General features: G+C 34.7%; 1 pseudogene; it reads right to left on the bottom strand.

The window, feature by feature from the left end:
- Positions 1–7,322: 7,322 nt before the first annotated feature.
- Positions 7,323–8,090, bottom strand: LOC100436749 (ferritin heavy chain-like; annotated as a pseudogene).
- Between the last annotated feature and the right edge of the window lie 2,632 nt (positions 8,091–10,722).

The following is a 10,722-nucleotide window of genomic DNA, read 5'->3' as shown; positions in this document are numbered from 1 at the left end:
TATTATGTATTCTCCATGTATTTTACTTTCTTAACTCATCAAAATGTCCTGGAAATCTTTCCATATAAGTTCATAGAGATTGTTCTCAGTCTTTTTACAGCTAAATATATTCCATTACAGCTAAGTAGATGTCCATTCAACTAATCGCAGAGTAGGAAACTTCAACAGTGGAAATGTTGATTTTCATTTTCTGTTTTTTTTCTTACAGTAGCTTTGTATAATTGTAGTTATGTTTTTCTTTGCACTTTCTGGACAGTTTGACAATTTGGAGTCATTACAATATTTCTACTTTAGGAGTACTCACTTCTATCTGTATAGGGAGGTGCAGTTTCTTCAATGGGTGACCATTTTTGGTGGTTGGGACAGTTTGGTGTGTGTTAGTGTTCTCTTTTGTTCTTGTGTGATTCTTATTTTCTACTTATTTCCCACTTTTTTCCTTCTTCTTGTTCTTCCTCTTCTTCTTTTTTTTTGAGATGGAGTTTCGCTCTTGTTGCCCAGGCTGGAGTGCCAAGGCATGATCTCAGCTTGCCACAACCTCCTCCTCCTGGGTTCAAAGGATTCTCCTGTCTCAGCCTCCCGAGTAGCAGGGATTACATGCATGTGCAAACACACCTGGCTAATTTTGTATTTTTACTAGACATGGGGTTTCTCCATGTTGGTCAGGCTGGTCTCAAACTCCCGACCTCAGGTGATCCACCTGCCTTGGCCTCTCAAAGTGCTGGGATTACAGGTGTGAGCCCCTGAGCCCGGCCCTTTCCTTCTTCTTTACCATCATATCTCCAACAGTGCCTCTCCATTTCCATTTACTTACTCTCTCAGAAAAAAATATCTCTTTCTGAGACTACCGCTCCAGATCTTTCCAGCTTCCTCCATACTTACCAGATTTTCCTCAATAGCCATGCTATGATCTGAACTATTCTAGACCACTTTTCACTATTTCGTAAGTAATGTTGGGTTTTCTCTTTTCTCCTCCTCTTTTCTGTGCATTTTTCTCAAACTCTAACCACTATGCTCTCATTCTTTTATTTTAAACTCTAGAGTTAGCTCTAATAAAATATTATATTTATTTCTGTATTTGCAGGTAATAATTTGTGGATTTATTTTGCTGTCTTTATTGTCCTGTGGACAGATTCAGATGTATAAAGCTACCATTGTCCTAGAAAAAATAGAGGTTCTTATCCTAGAGCAACCAGAAAATTATTCCCTTCTAAGAAATATTTTTTGACTAGCATAAAAATAGGCAACTGTATTATGTGATAGTTTTTTATTTTTTATTTTATTTTATTTTATTTTTTTGAGATGGAGTCTCACTCTGTTGCCCAGGCTGGAGTACAATGGCGTGATCTCAACTCACAGCAACCTCCGCCTCCCAGTTTAAGTGATTCTCCTGCCTCAGCCTCCTAAGTAGCTGGGATTATAGGTGCCCGCCACCATACCCAGCTAACTTTTGAATTTTTAGTTGAGACAGGTTTTACCATGTTGGCCAGGCTGGTCTCAAACTCCTGACCTCAGGTGATCCACCTGCCTCAGCCTCCTAAAGTTCTGGGTTTACAGGCATGAGCCACTGCGCCTGGCCTTATTATGTGGTATTTAAAATGTTGGTTAAACTATCGTCTGCCTCCTTGGAATTTTAGTCAAGCTCTCTTCGAAGAAGGAGGTTTTGGGAACTTAATGCATACTAAATGCTTCTTGTAGCTTCAGAAGTTATTATCATAAATTAATGTTGAATTTTTGAAGGCCTTTTCTGCTTCTAAAAAGATCGTTTTTTAAAAAATAATCTGTTAGGTGCAATGAATTTTATTTTCAGACTTCCTGATGTGGAGCCACTTTTTCATCCTGGATAAAGCCAACTTGATCATTCTGTATTGCTTTATTTGTATATGACTGCTTTTTTGCTAGTAGTGTATCGCTGTCCAAAAAGTAGCAGTATCAGTGTTAAGAAGGGAGTCTGGACTGTTTTCTTCTTTTCCCTCATAAATGGATGAATGTAATTATCACAGGAGTGGGTTTGTTGTTGTGAGAGTAGTTTGTTATAAAAGCAATTTCAGCTCTTGATTGCTCTCTCCTGCTCCTTGGCCTTCTTGCTTCTGCCACAGGATAATGCAGCAAGAAAACCCTCACCAGAAGTGGGCCCCTCAGCCTTAGGCTTCCCAGCCTCCAGAGCTGTAGGAAGCAGCTATCTGTTTTTGTTTGTGTGTTTGTTTGTTTTATAAATTACCCAGTTTGTGGTATTCCATCACAGAAACACAAAATGAACTAAGACAGCTGTGGGTAGTCACACTGGCTGGTAACTGTTCATAACATTAGCACAGGCACTTAGACAGTACATGTCACTCTACAAATATTGGAATCTGCTTAATCTATTAATTCTTAAAGAGATGTGTTAAACCCACTAGTTTGGTGAATTCATCAGTTTCACCTTTTACTTGAATAGTTTTTCATTTACCTATTTTGAAGTTACGTCATTAGGTGCACAAAGGTTTAGAGTCTTCTTGTTCCTGTAGTGATTTTGTTTCATTACTGATTTACTCCAACTTCTAATATTTTATTTCTAATTGTCTATATTTCTATGTTTCTCCCCACCTCTCTTACTTATATATTCAGTTGAACTGATTTATTTTTTGTTTGTTCAATTCACTTTTACTACTCTGGAAGTTATACTCTTATTTCTGGCCCTTTACTAGATATTTTATATATACTTTACTAGATATTTTTACATGTTTTGCTTAGAGAACTCCCAGTTAATAATTTGCTTTATATTACTCTTCTCAAAGTACAGACTCAAATAAGTTCTACTTCTTCAATTTGTTGTTTATCTGTCTCTCATATCAGGGCTTTTTTGGTCAGGTGTTTGTGATTCTTCATTGCAATCACACACTGCATAGATATTTTGTATCAGAATTTTTGAGTCTATTTTTAAAGTGAATTCATTTTAAATTCCTCACGTAGTAAGATACAGCAGATTTCCTAGAGCAAACGTGAGCTTTGAGTTTTTACTTCTCTAGAGTTTTATTTACCCATGCTTTCTGCATTCTTATTTGTCTTACTTTTAATTACTATCAATGATTTTAAAATATTATAAGTATCCTATACAGTATTTTTAAATGCACTGTACATCTAATTTGCTGTATTGATAGAAAAGGGAATCAATATATACACATGCTCCTGGAATTATGATGTGATTTGGTACCAATAAAGACATCATAAGATGAAAAGATCCTCAGTTGAAAACACATTTAATACACCTAGCCTACCAAACATTTCAGCTTCCCCTAGCTTACCTTAAATGTGCTCAGAATGCTTACATTAGCCTACAGTTATGCAAACTCATTGAACACAAAGCTTATTTTATAATAAGGTTATTATTATAATAATAACCAAAATTCAAAATTTTAAGTATGGTTTCTACTGAAGGCATATTGCTTTCATACCACTATAAAGTCAAAAAAACCTTAAATTTAAACATTATAAGTTGGGGACTGTCTGTAATTCTTTTTCTGAAGCAGTCATTACAGACTACAGAATGAGACACAAATAGCTCAAAAGGATTTTTAAGCAAAATCTGTTGTTGTCTAAGAGACAATATTACATAATAGTATTGCCTACAGAGTTTTTTCTGTCTTCTGCTGTTGAGATTTTTCTTTTGTTCCTGACATTTCAGCCGATGAAGAGCTCTACCATTTTAAAATGGGCAGACAAAAGGGAAGATTATTACCTAGCCAAGCTCTGACAGATAACTGCAAAAAGGATCCTTCTTATACAAACCAGACAATTAGTGGTTGTGAAATCCAATTGCTATTCTTTTCACATTCAAGGCACTGAAAGCCAACTTGCTGTTGTTTTCTCTTTCCTATTCCCTGGAATAACACCAAAATATAGGAAGTATACATCATTATATACACTAAAATATACTGTTTTTTAATTTTAGTGTTTATACACGTGTGTATACATATAGAAAGAGACAGAGGGAGATGTTTTCTTCCATTTATTAAGTACATAAAAGTTATCTTCTTTAGCAGAATGGCTAGAGCCTTCAATGACCATATATCAAAAGCAATAGAACAAATAATGAATTCTCTCTCTTCTCAGGTGAAGAAAGAATTGGAATGGTGGGAAAATATCTAGATGCCTGTCAATCTGCAAGAAGATCATCTTAGTGGCTCCAGAAACAACCGTCCTTAAGATATTTGTACCTGAGCGACAGGAAACAATGTTTCGCTTCCAGTGGGATCATGGGCCATAGTAAGGATGTTGCTGGAGTTGTTTGTGGCATTATTTTCTGGTCAGTGAGAGCAGCTCCTCACAGAATGAAAATATCATGAAGAAGCAAAGCTAGAAAATTGAAAAACAAAGACTAGGTGATATCGCTTATTTATCCATGCCTCAATATAGCACTTCATTCATTATTTAGTTCCACAAGGCAATATATTTCCTTCTCCTTTATTCTTATTTTTTCCTTTTGTTTCTGTTATTTTAAAACAAAATCAATCATGCTAACAAAATCTTCCTTTCATAGTCACCCAGCAAAAGGTTTATACACATTAATTTTGCTATATATAGAAAAATTTTATGTATTATAAAATTCATACATGTTAATTTTGTTATATATAACAATATTAATGTGGATAAACATAAGTTAACATCACAGATATCTACATGTATATACACACATACACTAGTATATGTACATACAGTACACACACACATATCAAGCAGTCCTCCCACTTTGACCTCACAAAGTGCTGGGGTAACAGGCATGAGTTGCCATACCAGGGCTATATCATTTTGGATCTATCTTTTCATCTGTCATTATATCTTTTTAGGTCTATTCATATAAATCTAATTATTTTCAAAAGTAAAATGAAGACCATGATGTATTCAGTAGTTTCCTTCTTTACAAACTTTTAAGTTCCTTCAGGTTTTTTATAGATTGCAAACCATGCTGAAAAACACCAAATATGGCACTGGTTTTAACAAGGTAGGTAAGTACTGGAGTTTACTCAGGAAAGAAGTTGACAATAAAGTAGAAGTAGAAGTTGATATCAGGCTATCATAACTAGCTTCACCAGCTTAGGTAATTTACTAAGATTCCTTGAGCCTTACTATAGTAACTTAAAATTAGATATTTAAACTATCAAATACAGTAAATAAGTTTCCAATCCTTTGCACTATTGGCTTATTGAAATGCTGTATTAAGAGAGATTCTAAAGTCATATTTTTCCACAGCAGAAAATGTGTTATAAAATAAGAAGGAAGTGGCAAATGTGGCATATATGTGTCACCTAGTTCCAACTTAATATTTTATTACTATAACTTAAAAGACGGTATGAGAACTGAAATGTTATATGAGAGTTGTTTAAATAAACTATTGCTGTTCAGCTTAGGAAAAGAGAAAACTAGAAGAATATATTCTTTCAAATATTTGAGTTCCTTAACAGAAGAGAACTAGAATTACTTGTTGGAAATTACAGTGAGATTTTGACTTCAAAAAGAAAAAAAAATTCTAGTAATAAGAATGTCTACTAATCAAACAAGATGCTTTTTTGTTGGATTTACTGGCGAGAAACTAGATCACTATAGAGGCTGCTTCAGAAATTGCTTATATGAGAACAATAAAATAAAGAATATTTACTACATGTCAGACACTATGTTAATAATTTTCACATACATAACATGATCGTAGGTGATTAGAATCAATTTTCACACATAATAGACACTCTGTATCCATCATGGTGGAGTAGAAGGAAAAAGTTATTCATCAGTCTGAGAAGACAATAGTTTTGAATGCATTTTCAAACTAATTTATCCCCATAAATAAGCCAACTTTAATTCACGTACACTTTCAGTTAATGTTCTGTCAGAATTTCTCTTACAAAGTTTCATCTCAAACCCTGTCTGACATATCAAGGAAGAGAAAAGCAAAGCTATGAGGTAAAACTGAGTCAACCAGCTGCCAACTTTAATACATTTCTTTTATTCTCGATTGTCTTAGCTCACCTAGTGAAAAACTGCAGCAAAAGAAAAATAGTCCACTAGGGAAAAATAATGTTGCAAAGCATTAAAGTCTTCAAATTTCAAAGGAAAAAATAGTTATTTATATTAAATAGAAATACTGGTATGTTTTTTATCATAAATATGAGCTAATTTCTTTTTAAGCCTATATTCTTTCTTTTTTGTTTTACTCTTAATTGACACATAAAAACTGTACATATTTATGGGATTTAGTATAATGTTTCAATATGTGTATATAATATATGATATTAGGACAATTAGCATATCAATCACCTCAAACATTAATAATTTTTTATGGTGAGAACATTTAAAATCCTCCCTTCAAGCTATTTTGAAATATACAGTAGATTATTGTTAACTATAGTCACCCTACTGTGAAATGGAAATTAGAACTTATTTCTCCTATCTAACTGTAACTCCGTACCCATTTCCCAACATCTTCACTCTTCGCCTACCCTTCCCATTCTCTGGTAGCCACAATTCTACTCTCTACTCCTATTGGATCAATGTTTGTAGATTTCAGATATGAGTAAGATTGTGCCATATTTGTCTTTCTGTGACTGGCTTCTTTCACTTAAAATAATGTTCTCTAGGCTCATCCATGTTGCCAGAAATGACAGGATTTCATGCTTTATTATGGCTGAATTGTATTTAACTGTGTAAATATTTTATATTTTCTTTATCTATTCATCTGTTGATAGGCACTTAAGGTTGATTCCATATCTTGGCTGATATAAATAGTGCTTCAACTAACATAGGAGTATACAGATGTCTCTTTGACATACTGATTTCATTTCCTTTAGATATGTACCCACTAGTTGGGGTGTCTGAATCATATAGTAGTTCTATTTGTAATTTTTTGAGAAACCTCACACTGTTGTCCATAATGGCTGAATTAATTTACATTCCTACCAACAGTATATACGTTCCCTTTTCTCTGCATCCTCACCAGTATTTGTTATTTTTTGCCTTTTTGATAGTAGTCATTCTAACTGGGATGAGATGATATCTCATGGCGGTTTTGATTTGCATTCCCCAAATAATTGGTGATGTTGAGGATTTTTTTATATGTACTTCTTTGCCATTAGTATGGTTTCTTTTGAGAACTGTCTATTCAAATCTTTTGCCCGTTTTTTCTTTTGGGGGGATGGTACCAAATTTTTTTTATTTGAAGGAATGAAACAGATCAAAGAACTTAAGTGGATGTTTTGGTACAACTTACAAAAAAGGTAAAGGAAACCCCAGCAGGCATGCACTGCCTTGGTGACCAGGGAGGTTACCCCATGGCTATGGGGAAATAAACCTAAGGCTTAGCTCTCATTGTCACTGTCTCCCGAGGTGTGCTTGTCAAATACATATTCTGCCAAGCCAGATTTGGGTGCTCCCGTCTTGTGCAAGTTGGTCACTGTGGTCACCCAATTCTTTGATGGATTACCTGCTCCTTCAGGTGAAAATCCATCCAGGACACATTTGTCTCCATTAAGTCACACAAGTGGAGGTCGTTTTTGTCAGTGGCCAGTTTGTGCACTTCCAGTAGTGACTAATTCATGTTTTTCTCCAAATGTCATGCACACTCCATTTCATTCAGCCAGCTCTCCCAGTCATCACAGTCTGGTTTCTTGATATCTTGAAGGAAGATTGGTCACCTCGTTGGTTCTGCAGCTTCATCAGTTCCTTGGCATGTGCCCTCTCCTCATGAGATTGGTGAAGAAAGTATTTGGCAAAGTTATTCTAAGCCACATCATCGCGGTCAAAGTAGTAAGACATGGACAAGTAGACTTAGGAGGTGTAGACTTCCAGGTTGATCTGGCAGTTGATGGCAGCCTCTGAGTCCTGGTGGTAGTTCTGGCACCTGTGAGAATGCCGATCCTCATGGCTGTGCTAAGGAGAGGCTGCGGCCACAGAGGCTGCGCAGCGCTGGAGCCCGTGGGGGCATTGGGGCAGTCCCATGGCACTGTGAGGAGGTGGTGGAAGGCTGGCTGTGAGCCACAGGCCAGGGTGAGGGACGAGTCCCAGTTCCTCCAAGCACTGTTGAAGCAGGAAACTGCGGTAACTCTACGTGAAGAACGTCTCCTCATTTTTCAATGGATTTTGTTTTCTTTGCTATTGAGTTGTTCGAGTTCCTTATATATTCTGAATATTAATCCCTTGCTGGATGGATCATTTGCAAATACTTTTTCCCATTCTGTAGGTTTTCTCTTCACTCTGGTGATTGTTTCTCTTGTGTGCAGAAGCCTTTTAGTTTGATGTAATCCTATTTGTCTATTTTTGATTTTGTTGCCCGTGCTTTTGAGGTCTTATCCAAAAAATCCTTGTCCACACCAATGTTATCAAGCATTTCCCCTGTTTCCTTCTAGTTGTTTTATAGTTCTAGATCTTACATTTAAGTCTTTAATACATTTGAGTTGATTTTTTATGTGGTGTGAGATGGGGGTTTAGTTTCATCATTCTGCATGTGATTTTATTGAAGAGACTGTCCCTTCCCCAATGTGTGTTCTTGGGACGTTTGTAAAAATTAATTGGATGTAAATGTGTGAATTTGTTTCTGGTTCTGTATTCTATTTCATTGGTCTATGAGTTTGTTTTTATGCCAGTCCATGATATTTTGGTTACTGTAGCTTTGTAGTATATTTTGAAGTCAGGTAGTGTGATGTCTCCAGCTTTGTTCTTTTTGCTAAAGATTGCTTTGGTTATTCAGGGTCTTTTTAGGTTCCATACAAATTTTAGGATTGTTTTTATATATCTACAAAGAATGTCATTGATATTTTGATTGGTATTATATTGAATTTGTAGATCTCTTTGGGTAGTTTCATCATTTTAACAATATATTCCAATACATGAACATGGAATATCTTCCCATTTAATTGTGTCCTTTTCAATTTATTTCATCAACTTTTTATAATTCTTATTGTAAATAGATTTCACTTCATTGATTAAATTTATTCCTAGATAGTATTTTTGTAGCTATTGTAAATGGGATTGCTTTCTTGATCTCTTTTTGAGATAGTTCACTCTAGGCATCTAGAAACACTTCCTGTATTTGTATGTTGATTTCATATACTGCAACTTTACTGAATTGGTTTATTAGTTCTAAAAGTTTTTTGACAGCACTTGTAGATTACATTGTCTGCAAACAGGGACAATTTGACTTCCTCCTTCACAATTTGGATGGCCTTTCTTTCTTTCTTTTGTCCAGTTGCTCTGGCTGGGACTTCCAGTGATACGTTAAATAAAAGTGGTGAAAGTGAGCATCTTTATCTTGTTCCATATCTCAAAGGAAAACTTTCAATTTTCTCCCATTCAATATGATGTTAACTGTTACCTATAGCCTTTATTGTATGGAGGTTCATTCCTTCCATCCTTAGTTTGTTAAAAGCTTTTATCAGGAAGGAATATTGAATTTTATCAAATGCACTCTTTGCATCTATTGAGATAATCATTTGGTTTTTGTCCTTCATTTTGTTAATGTGATGTAAGGTGTTTATTGATTTGCCTTTGTTAAACCATTATTGCATCCCTGAGGTGAATCCCACTTGATCATGGTGAATGATCTTTTTTAATGATCAAAAGATCAGTTTACTAGTTTTTTTACTAGAGTCAGTTTACTAGTATTTTGTTAAGGATTTTGCATCTATATTTATGTAGGAATAAATTGAATTGATGAAGTGAAATGTATTTACAATAAAAATTAGAAACATTGATGAAAGAAATGGAAAAGGACACAATTAAATGGGAAGGTAGTCTATATTCATGTATTGGAATATATTGTTAAAAAGATGATATTACCCAATGTCAAAGATATTGGTTTATAGTTTTCTTTCTATGTTGTGTTCTTGTCTAATTTTGGTATCAGGGTAGATTCTTTACTTAACTCATAGAATGAGTTCGGAAGAATTCCCTCCACTTCAATTTTTTGGAATTGTTTAAGAAGGCATGGTATTAGTTCTTTAAATGATTGGTAGGATTCAGCAGTGAAGTCATCAGGTCCTGGGCTTTTCTTTGATGGGAGGCATTTTTATTATTGAGTCAATCTTGTTACTTATTGTTGGTCTGCTCAGGTTTTCTATTTCTTCATGATTCAATCTTAGCAGGTTGTATGTGTTCAGGAATTTGTCTATTACTTCTAGATTTTCCAATTTGCTCGTGTATAATCATTTGTAAGAGTCTCAAACAATTCTTTATTTTTCTGTGGTAGCAGCTGTAATAAATCAAGAGATTCAAAAGCCCAGGAAAGCAAACAAGAGACCACAAATTGTAGCCAAGTCGAGATATTTTAACAAGATGCAATAATCTCATCACATAAACTTAAATGAGTTTTTCAGACCAAGTTTCAGGAGAGAAAAATTTAAATACTGTTATTCAGTTTAAAAATATGAGAATTTCAATACAGAAGAGTGACAAAAGAAAATGTTGCTCTATTTCTAGCAATTTGGTCAGGTTAAGTCTGAATGATAGCTTTAGTACAGTGTTTTTCTAGAAACAATTCTCACCCAGCCCCTATTTTCTCAGATGATTACAACTTCTTACAATTCTCACCACCACCTAATCCCCATCTAATTTACATATAGAAAAAAATAAGTTAACATTATTTTATTATATTGTTCTACTGTTTTATAAACCTGGGTACCTCTTTATACTCTTGTGAGGATCAGCAATCTGTGAACCATGTGTACAAAGGTGTTATGAGAGACTATTTTAAATGGTAGAATT

The sequence above is a fragment of the Pongo abelii genome, chromosome 3 (assembly GCF_028885655.2).
Source record: "Pongo abelii isolate AG06213 chromosome 3, NHGRI_mPonAbe1-v2.0_pri, whole genome shotgun sequence".
NCBI classification, from domain to species: domain Eukaryota; kingdom Metazoa; phylum Chordata; class Mammalia; order Primates; family Hominidae; genus Pongo; species Pongo abelii.
This window is presented reverse-complemented; position numbering and strand designations above follow the sequence as displayed.